The sequence below is a fragment of the Candoia aspera genome, chromosome 2 (genome assembly GCF_035149785.1).
Source record: "Candoia aspera isolate rCanAsp1 chromosome 2, rCanAsp1.hap2, whole genome shotgun sequence".
Lineage (NCBI taxonomy): Eukaryota > Metazoa > Chordata > Lepidosauria > Squamata > Boidae > Candoia > Candoia aspera.
Window position 1 is genome coordinate 189107192 of NC_086154.1, and position 11097 is coordinate 189118288.

Below are 11097 nucleotides of genomic sequence, written 5' to 3' on the forward strand. Positions count from 1 at the left end.
TTGGCAAAAAAAAAAGAAACCCAATAAAAAATCATTTTCAGGCTGCACTGAGTTAGGGAACCCCTTGGTTTCTGTAAATTCTATGAGGCATAATGGTTTGTATTCTTATCTATCAGGAAAAAGATTCTATAATACTGTATTTCCAGCTGCCCCACTTATTGAATAAATCTAATAAATCTAATCAGTCTTCTAGGAAGATGCACATCCAGTATTAGTTGGTGGGAATGAACACATTTCCAGCTTAAAGAAGTCAGCAGTTAACAACATTTTGGGGCCCAGGGCACCCTGCTAAGAACATTTGCCAGAAATCTCATGAGGATGTCAACATTTCACAATATGTTAGAGATTTAATGCAAGAATGATTTGATGAGCTTGTGGGATTTTGTCCATTTTTTTTCCAGGCGCTTCACGTTTTTTTCAGGAATTGGGTGCCAATTTTGAAGGTAACAAACACTCCAATGCTGTTGTTTCTGACCTGGCCTAATCCTGACCAAAGGATTTCAGTGCCATTGCCTGTTCATGCTGTAAAGTTTAATACTGAACATAATCCAATTTATCCAATCATAAACCCACAGGAATATGTCTAGACTGAAATGTTCAGACCCAAGAACCAAACAGTATTCCATCCCAGTTCTCTTCAGCTGCACGTTTGTTTGGTATGGAGGATACAGGATGGAGAGGACCAGTGCTGAAACACAAATACAGGTAGTCCTCAGTTAATGACCACTTATTCAGCGATGTTCAAAGTTACGACTGTGCTGAATGAGTGGTGGTTACAACTGGTCCTCAAAGTTCTGGCTGTTCCAGCACCGTCCCGGTCATGTCATCACAATCTGAGTGCTTGGCAACTGGCTCACACTTACAATTGTTGCAGCATCCTGTGGACAGGTGATTGTGATTTGCGACCTTCCCTGACGGCTCGCCACAAGCAAAGTCAATGGGGAAGCCAGCAGGGACTGTTGCAAGTTGCTTGGGTAAGTCTCCCCTACCCGTGCACCCTGCCCCAGACCCTCTGCGCTCATGCTGGCCACCCACACCCTCTTGTGCCCCCTGCCCAAGCCATGATGCACTTGTGCCTTGCCTCCCCTGCCACTCACACAACCTCATACATCCTCCCCGGGGTTCACTGTGCTCATGCCACTTCTCCCTAGCCACTCGCACACTATCCCTGGTCATTTGCACACCTTCATGCATCCTTCCCCAACCAGCGGCAGCCACCCTACGACCTGCCACGCTTGTGCCATGCTGCGCCTCCCTGACCACTGCCACACTGCTTGCTCCATCTCCCACCTGGCAGCAGCAACTTACCTGCCTGCCGGCCTGCTTGTAAACCACCTGGGACTTGCAACTTCCTGCTGGCTTCCCCACTGACTTTGGTTGTTGGAAGCTGGCAAGAAGTTATGAGGGGGTATTCGCTTAACAACCCACAATCCTCACTTAAAGATGGCAATGGTGACTGCAGGGATTGTCATTGCTAAATGATGTGCTCATGTGATGTCACGCATTAAGACTGCATCACTTAGTGACAGAAATTCCAGTCCCAATTGCCATTGTTAAGTGAGGACTACCTGTCCAGGTATCCTCATTTAGCGACTGCCTTGGACAGTGACCGTTCACAGTTACAACAGTGATGAAAAAGTAACTTTGAGACCAATCTTTGCATTTACAACCTTTGCAGATCTGTAAAGCCAAGGAAAGCTGAAGTAAGATCATAAGCACAGTCTCGATTTCACTTAGTGACCACTTTGCTTAACAACCAAGTTGCCAGTCCCAATTGTGGTTACTAAGCGAGGACTACCTGTAATGAGTACTGCAAAGTCACACTGCATATCTGGGTGGATTCAGGATTTTCTATTTTCTCCCCTGTCTTATTGAAGTGAGCAGGTTTTCTTGGGGTGGGGGGCTGCTTATATGCAACAGATTTTTTTTTTAAGTTTCCCATCTAACAATGGCAGGAAACTACACCCTTGATTTTCAGCAATGAAAATTAAATCAGCAAAGGCTCTAGGGTAAAAAAAAAAGAAAAAAAGGTTCACCAGCAGCATGTAGGCCTGGGGCTTCAGGTTGCCTGTTCTTGCTTTCAACTTTTAAACCTGGTCTTGCACAAACCAGGTGCTTCCAGATGGACAGCTCCCAAAATTACCAATTAGAAGATACTGTGCAACTTTTCTATCTTTCCAGCCTTAGAAGATTTTCTCTGGGAAGGGAGAAGAGGGGGATATAAAAAGCTGTGGCAAAAGACAAGACCAACAAATGGGAAGTAATGGCATCTGAATCTCCTCTACATTCATACAAGACATACAAGACCAAATCGGGGCAATTTGCGTAAAAGAAGCCCTATCTGGAAGCACCCAGACACAAAGACATGTGTAGGTATGCCCTGTTTCTCTTATTACTTCTGCCACTGTATAGATTTATAGCTCAGCTTTCAAAAGGAATATTTTCAGAGTTTCTCACAATTAAAAAAAAATAACCACAGTGATTAATCACATTACAAATCCACAATGATAACAAAATATTTCAAGGCTCAGTGCACAAAGCCAAGTTACATGTTACTGTAAAACAGTGTTTTTCAGACTTGGCAGCTTTAAGATGTATGGACTTCAACTTCTAGAATTCTCCAGCCAGCCGAATGCTGGGGAATGCTGGGGAATGCTGGGAGTTGAAGTCTATACATCTTAAAGCTACCAAGTTTGAAAAACACTGCTGTAAAGATATAGCTCTGCTCTCCCCCCCTTTTTTTAAAACTCTAAAATTAGTGTATAATATTTAGTCCGAATTTTGACATTATTGTGGTGAACAGAGTTATACCTTTGTCCACATTTGACTTTTCATCTCCCTGTTCACACCCCTGAAATTGAAACTGCCAGAAATAATCTGTTTGGTTTCATGCATGTGCTTAAAGTGTGAGAGAACTCCAGGGTCAAAAGACCTGGATGCTCTGCATAAGAGTGTAACTAAATTGTAACTAATTTCATTTGGGAGTAAATGAAGTATGGCTGGCAAAGCAATTTCTGCAAAATGTCAACTGAAGAGACAATAAAAATTACAGAAAAGCAGATTTGCCAGCTGTACACCCCAGTAATTTATTTTTCACTGGAGCAGAATGTAGGGTGGTTTGTTTCCTTCCAGAGGCAAACATTAATGGCAAGGAAGCAAAAGCATTGAAAAAAAAAATCTTGATCAAAATCAGCTCTAAGACCTGTGGTTATTCATTAAACAGTGAAACAACTCTGTTAAAAATAATGTTGTGTTATAGAAAATATTATTTTCTGAGGGAAGAATTTTAGCGTCCCAGCAATGGAGAAGGATAATGGCGATGAACTTCGAATTGTTACTGTTCTTATAGAGATCAGTATGAGACCTGATCCATAGCTCTGCAAAGTAGCCTTTTGATGCACACTTAAGAATTAACTCGTCCATTTTAAAATAAAACACTGTTGGATTTCTCTGGTTTAGTCACATTGTATGGTCTCAAGCTACTGTACTGAAGCTCACACGCCAAAGGGGGAAATCAAACAATGATTGCCTGTTTCTTTGAGACAGAGAGAGAGGGAGAGAGTCAGTCTCTTCTGGAGAGGAAATGTCAGATGCAGAATCCAGTATTATTCAGAGTGAGTGTCTGTTGGACATAGAGAAGCAAAAGCTATCATACTTCACCAAGGCAGAGAAGGGCAGTCCACAGCCCCAAAGCCACATGATGTCCTTGGTCTACATGAAGTCTAACTTCAAAAAGTCTCACAAGGCATTCATTCAGAGCTATAGTAAAAATAAGATGAACTTCTCTGGCAGATGGAGGGCAGACAGGGAGGGTGGTGGCAACAGAAGACCGAGCAGAGACACGGCAGATACTTCCTCATGACCACCCTGTTATCCTCATTTTTTGATTTTGCTATTCAACCCAGCAGGAATGGATTGGACCATTCTCTTTCTAGATTTGTGAGAAGACCAGGATGCTAGAGGAAAGGACTTGTTTACTAATTTGTGAGTCTGTAGCTCTCATAAAGGACTGACAGCTGCTGAGCACTTCCTGGCCAACAGCAGAGCCCAAGGAATTAACAGCCACTCAGTGGATCATTCCCACTTGGCTCTGCTGGGAAACTTCCTTTCAAAAACCTGAGATGCCAGAGCTACATGGGGTCTCTGAAAAGGAGAGATCACTTTAGAAAGGAGAAGTACAAAGGCAGTCATCTTTACAGTACTGCTAAGCAATTTATCCTAATTACAGAAAAGCAAAGAGCTGGTTTTTTTTAAAACAGCTTCTGGCAGTTTCCAGGTTGTTTAAGATACTTACTCCATTGGTTCAGTTTAATTTAGGCTCTTTGTTGGACGATCTGGAGAGCACTGTGCTTTCTCATTCTCATCCCTGATATCTCTGCCCTGAAAGTAGGACAGGGGGAACATTTCAGCCCTGTTATTACAGTGAAACCCTTGAAAACACCCAGTTAAAATTTGACACGGTAAATGTCCTCTAACAGGTCTCTCCTCCCTGCTGTTTTCATCCCATTCTGACAAAAAAATAAAGCAATTGCAGGCCTCCCCCTTGCCAAATCTGTTTTTGAGCTGAATCTTCTATCTCAGAGCAGGTCAAACAGAATAAGTTGGCCCTTAAATCACACATTCAGACTGAATCATGCCCTCTTTGACTCTTCGTCTCCTCTTTGAATCATATGGGGACTGACCTTCACAGACCTATTAATCTTTGCTTTCTTCGTCTTTGAGATACACCCCAAACAGAAATGGTATTTTTAATTGAATGGTTTAACACAGAACAGTAACTGCACTGATATAAGCTACGAAGCCACAGTCAGAAATTTAACTGTTGCTGGCTTCAAAGTAAAAGTGACTCAGCTGGACTGACCTACTTTGCCAACAGAATAACCTACATTTAAAAAGTAAGGGGGAAAAATCACTCTATATAATTCCGAAGAACATTATAAGCTTGCTTCTTGCCTTAATGTGCATAAAAGTCAGCCATTGAAAGGGTCATTTAACATGATGCAGAAAATGAGATCATTTATGAAATAGAATTACAGAAGGCAGAATTTAATCTTGAGTGATTTATGCCATTGCAATAAAATTGTATTTCCCCATCCTTTAAAAATTAACCAACCAATTCCTCGTTCTCTTAAATATTTTGGGTCTTGACAACCCACCGGACCATTATTACTTTTGTCATCTAAGTCATGGCTGAGCATGTGGTCTCTGAAGAATTTTTCTTTGGTTCTCAGAGCCTCCTTTGACCTTTGCTGCTGAAAAATCAGTACCATTTCTTGCCATTTTGAGGTAGAAAACTTACTAGAACTATAGTATAAGCCTAGTGGGGTCTTAACTTGATTTTTAAAAAATAAAGAAACCTCCACTAAATAAGTTACGGTTTATGCTGTTATTTTCTTTGAATGTGTACTTTAAGGACACATTTTTAAATGTGTATTTTATTTTCTTCTTCTTCTGCAAGTTGTCCAAGGAACTGGAGACTGATAAATTCAAATTCTATTAAGTAAGAAGTATTGCCATGGGGTGTAGGGCTGGTCTGTAGCACTCTGGACAACCAATGGAGGATGTCCTTATTTTTAATAATCCCACATTATTCAGACTGAAAGTTAAACACACACACACTTACATACCACAACCCTTCCTGCACACAAAGCAACCAAAACAAGCTTCTTGCTCAGTCTAATCCTTGTCATATTAATGTATAATTAAATGAGCTCCCTGTACAGAGCAAGTGGTCACTCCCCCAGCTGCAGGCTGAAGTGGTACTATCCATCCCATCACAACTGGGTTCCATCCTGAGTGCTTATGGCAGAGTTAGATCAGGCAGATTCTCCTTGCTGCTGTAATATTTCTTCAGCAATTCTGAATTTACTGGTTTGTTCCGGTTCCTAAATGTTAACTAGCATCCTTATTCTTTGCAATCCCCTTTTATCCCTGCTCCAGAATCCTGTACTATTTGGCAGGCAAGCCATATCACTAGAGTCAAAGCAAACAGACTGCAGCTGCTTTTACCCAGTATCATTAAATCAAACAATATAGGTTTGAAGTAGTTTAGGAAAGTATTAATTTCTCCTGACAGCAAAATTGACTCAGTAACAATCCTAACCCAACCCCACCCAAAACTTCAAATGCTAGGTTTATAAATAATCCAGAAATGTAATGTTACAAACAATAAGCCTGCAGCCTGGGATAGGTTGGGCTGCCAATTTAATACTTTATGCCATGGAAATCCACAAATGGGCCCCAGCAAATGATCAAAACCCCCACGATGTGATGGTTCCACTGCAGGTTGGTCGGAAAGATGCTGGGGAGCCTCCTGCAAGTCAAACCAGCCATTTCAGAGGAAGAGTGAATGTGTAAACAATTAGAATGTTTCTAGGTAGGGATTTTTTCCTAATATATTACAACGACAGAAGAAACCTAATTCATGCTTATTATTGGCTCATCTTTAACCATTGTTCCATCTGGCTTCATCTGAGGGAGAAGAAGAATGCTGCCATTTGTCTCCTCCCCTCTGTGTTAGTAGTCGATAAAAGTGATGAAGAACCAATCTTTGAGTGACTTTCTCCTCCATAAAATGCCTTGGTGAATATTGCAGGTGAAAAGTAACTAACTCTCCCAAAACACTGAGCATCACCCACCAGTCATTCATACCATCACTCATTCACCCAACCAATCAAATTGTGCATATGCAGCTTGTGTTTTCATAAATGCCGCCAGCTAACAAACAACTAAAAGCAATATACCAAAACGAGTCAGAAACAAATACAAAAGACTAGAATTTTTCTGGATCAGAAAAATACAGTACCTAAATAAACTGGTATATGCTTAGCTTCAAAAGATGGGACTGCATAGGCAAGGTGGAATCCTGTGGATGGATGGGAGTTTTCAAACATGTGAGTACAACATTGAGGAAAACCCTCTCTGGTTTATCAATCTGATAGTGGTGCAATGGAGAACACGTTTTCCCTGCCAGATTTCAGTGGGCAAGTAGGATCGAGTGGGATCAGGCAGTCAGTCCTTAAGAGACTCCAGACCCAAACATGTAAGAATTTTAAATATGATAGCAAGTGCTTCAAGGTAGAGTTAGGAGCCAATACAATTCCCATGTAATAGGTCACTATCAGAATTATATTTCCAAATATTTTTATATGCGCTAAAACTACAAATAATTGCTTTAGGTAGATCACCACATCTATTGTTCATATCAGGGTTGCTATATCACGGTTTCTATGGAAACCTAGGATTCCACAAGAGGCTCCCTGGGAGATCACAATTTATTTAAAAAATTATTTCAAATTTGGGCAATACACACACACACACACACACACTGTATGTGTGTACACACACACACACATACATACATATATGCATATACACAGGCCTACACATGAAACGAATTTAATAATTTTGTAACTTCTGGCCTATATTTGAGCCTGAATGTGCAGGGGTTCTCCGAGGCCTGAAAAATGTTTCAAGGGTTGCCCCAGGGTAAAAGGTTGAGAAAGGCTGGTTTATACCTGTGGCTATGCTGCTTAAGAAATATCTACAAGATTGTTCTTTCTTCTATCCTTTGGGAGGGGGGATTGCTTGATGCTTTTATCAAAATTGGTAAGGGACAAGGGTTGGCTCGTAGAGAAGATTTTTTGTTTCTGAAAAAGTACTTAATAAATACATACTGTTAATAAAAGATTAATGTAGTAATTAATAAATAATGCTGAGGGGTTCTCTACAAACTTGAGTCTTTGAGTGTTCCTGGTTGACACTTATTAAGGCATGACTGTCATTCCTAAATGGTCCATTTCAGTCTTACCTCATTGCAGGTGGTGCTTGCTTCCCGCTTTAAGTATTTTACCTCAGGATTTGGTTAGATAGTATTTGGTTAGAATTATAGATATGAAAGAGAAGTTACACCTATCAATATTCAACTGATGTGTGCTCTCCACGGCCTTGTCTTCCATAAAACATGTCAAAATTGCCACATTTCATGAAGCTGGGTCCCATTTTCTGGCATTTCCTAACACCTCAGTAGCTCCTTTGAAAAATTCATATTGTTAATTTCAGTAGTTTGAAACTATTACTCAAATTGTTTTCATGCCAATCATCTATTCCTATGTATACATAACTCCAATTTACCCCAAAATGTTTTCTCATTGTATATTCTGTGAATTCTAAGATACTTCGGTGATTTATGTTTGCATATGGCTGTTGTTCTCACAACAGTGATTTTAATATATTGTTCTTTAAAGGAACAATAGACATGCTGCCAGCATTTGTTTAATACTGCAAAGTAATAAGGATATACTTTCTTCTATCTGGATCATTCCCAGTCTGAATAACCCCAAAGCCATATACATGTATTGGGTCCCAGAGCATTGCTGCTTTTTCAAAAAAAACTATTCTTCTGAAATACTGTTTTCCTCCTAAAAAGAAATTTATGGAGACTCATGGGAATATAAATGATCCTATGATAATAGTTATTACACCAGGGTGGCAGTCAACATGGCATGGATTTCATGTTACCCACCAAATCTATTTTAGTGACTTTCAGAGCCGCCTCTAAGTATGCTACTGAAATCGGACGATTTCTCCATTGTTTTAAGGTTTATTTTAATTTTTGCGACTTAGAATAGACTTAAACCTTTAAAATAATCCTTAAAAACTCCTTCAAAGCCAATTGAAATGAAAAAAGAGAAAATTATGACTCCGCTTCATATAAAATACAAAACAAAAATGCTTTTCCTGCTTTATACCAATTGTTACTCTCAAGGCTTTTTTTAATGTCCAAGAACAGGAGCGAGGGAACATATTTTGATAAAATAAAGTTAGCCAGTATTTCTGATTTTTTTCCTGGTGTTTACTAATCTTCAGAAAGAATTGTATTCCCTACCCCACCCCCTACATGGCTGAAAACAGCTTGGCCCAAAGTATTATCTATTCCCTTGGATGGCAAGTTGAGGTAGGGTCACCTACCCAATATACATTGCCCACGTCTAAACCAGCTCACTTAAAAAGTGAGAAAACTTGCATGAAGGTCTCATACATATACAGGTTATGCTATTCTAGCTGTCTGTTTTTTACCTGATTTGTTTAGTATTCATAATACTGTACTGGGTATTCTGGAAAAAATATAGAATAATAAAAAATAGACAATGCCATTCCCTTAAATGTGGGTGAATCAAGATTGGTGTGATAGCACACTAGCCACAAGTGCAGAACAATTACAGATGCCTTTTTTTTCAGCTGGCAACCAATAATACTCACCTTTCAAAAAGACCTGGAAGTAGATTCAATATAAATGTGATCATATGGATTTGAGCAACAAATAGCATAGCTATGTTTGGAATCAAAAATCTATTCCAATGAGTCTTGGAAAATTTAAAAAAGAGATGCCCATACCACAAGAAGCCAAGAACAACAAATCCCCAATTATTATTTAAAAAACAAAAAACAAAATTCTGTCTATATCTTGTCTATATTTTCCTACACGTGCTTCCCATTTTGTGACATTTCACTAGTAAAAGGTACATTTTACAGCTGTCCACAATGAATGTAGCTGCTAACTGCTTGTATAACAACCAAAACAATATTACAGGTTACCAGGAATTTTTTGAAGCAAGAAATTGTTTGAAGGGCTTTGGTTGTTTTTCTCCCCCTCCTCAAAACTACAGGAACACAGAATAAGGCCTTTTTCTTCCTGTTTTTTTGAACTAAAGGTTATAAGAATACATGGGTGGAGGTCTGTATGGATGTTTCCAATCAGCTAATTTTCAGAAATATTGACCAAGTTAATCATTTTAAACCATATTCTTGGTTACTTTAGATTATCATCTGTTATCAGACAGATACACAGCTCTTACATCAACGGAGAAAATCTGTTTAGTTCTTCAAATGAACCTTAAAATGATGAGCCAACACATTAACAGATTAAAGGAACTAATCATGTCAACATTCCTTTCAATTAGCACCTCCCCCAGTCTGGATATTAATAAGCCAGGGAAGTTCAAACTGTACTTCCTTCCATTCTTATAAGGTTTGCTTGAAGTTTTCATTAAATACCCCCACACCCCCTCCCTCTTCACTAGTTTACTATAGGCATGTAAGTGTTTGGAACAAACTTCAATTACAAAACAATGAGGAAATATGTATTGTGATGTCATGATATAAATCCCAGAGTCTTGTACTTGCATCCTGAAGACATGAATCGCATAGTTTGTATTAGGATACACATTGCATTATTTGTCTTCCCCCCATCCCCACACACGTCTGCATGTAAGATCTTACTTAGAACAACTTACCAAGATCAAGCAGATTTGGCATGTCTTGGAGCCTTCTAAATGAAGCCCAGAAAAAGGAGTTGTTCTTCTGCAGATAGGAATGGCTGCTTGCTGGGCAAAAGAAGAAGATTGCTGATGCTTCTTAACTGTATGAATAGCACTGACATTACAACAAGAAGACACAGAATGCTCATACACACCAAACTCAACAAACCAACCAAACCAACATTATATCTTTGTATTTGTGCTTCAGCACCATTAGCAACACTTGTGTGTGAGGCACATGCACAACCATATACATCTTTGCATTACCTTTCTGCAAAATAAAGCACCCCAAAGCAGATATAAAAACTATCCCCATAAACTGTCTATTCCTCATGACAGATATTGCTTTAAAAGACAGCACCAGGCAGGCAGCTCTGTAACCAGATGAAGGAAGGAAGGGAGGAAGGAAGGGAGGAAGATTGCAACATAGAAGCCTTGCAATGACAGCTCAAAAGAGTCAAGTTGAGCTGTGCTTTGTTTTGAGCTCAGAACACTGAAAACAGATGATTTGAAGTTCAAATGTTTCAGAGTTGCATATCCTTGTTCTTAGGCAATACTGCAACAAAATCTATAAAATACACTTTAATTGAAAAATTGGAAACCCTATCTCGGCACTCCTAATTTCTGATTTGAAGCAGTGCCTCAACTTACTGTCTAGCTGTAAGTTCAAGACATCTTCAGCTAATTAAATGAACTTCTCAAAACTAGTTCTTTTCCAGCCAATACAACTGACACAGCTATTAAACAAATGAGTTTGTCACTCCAGAAATAAATCTAC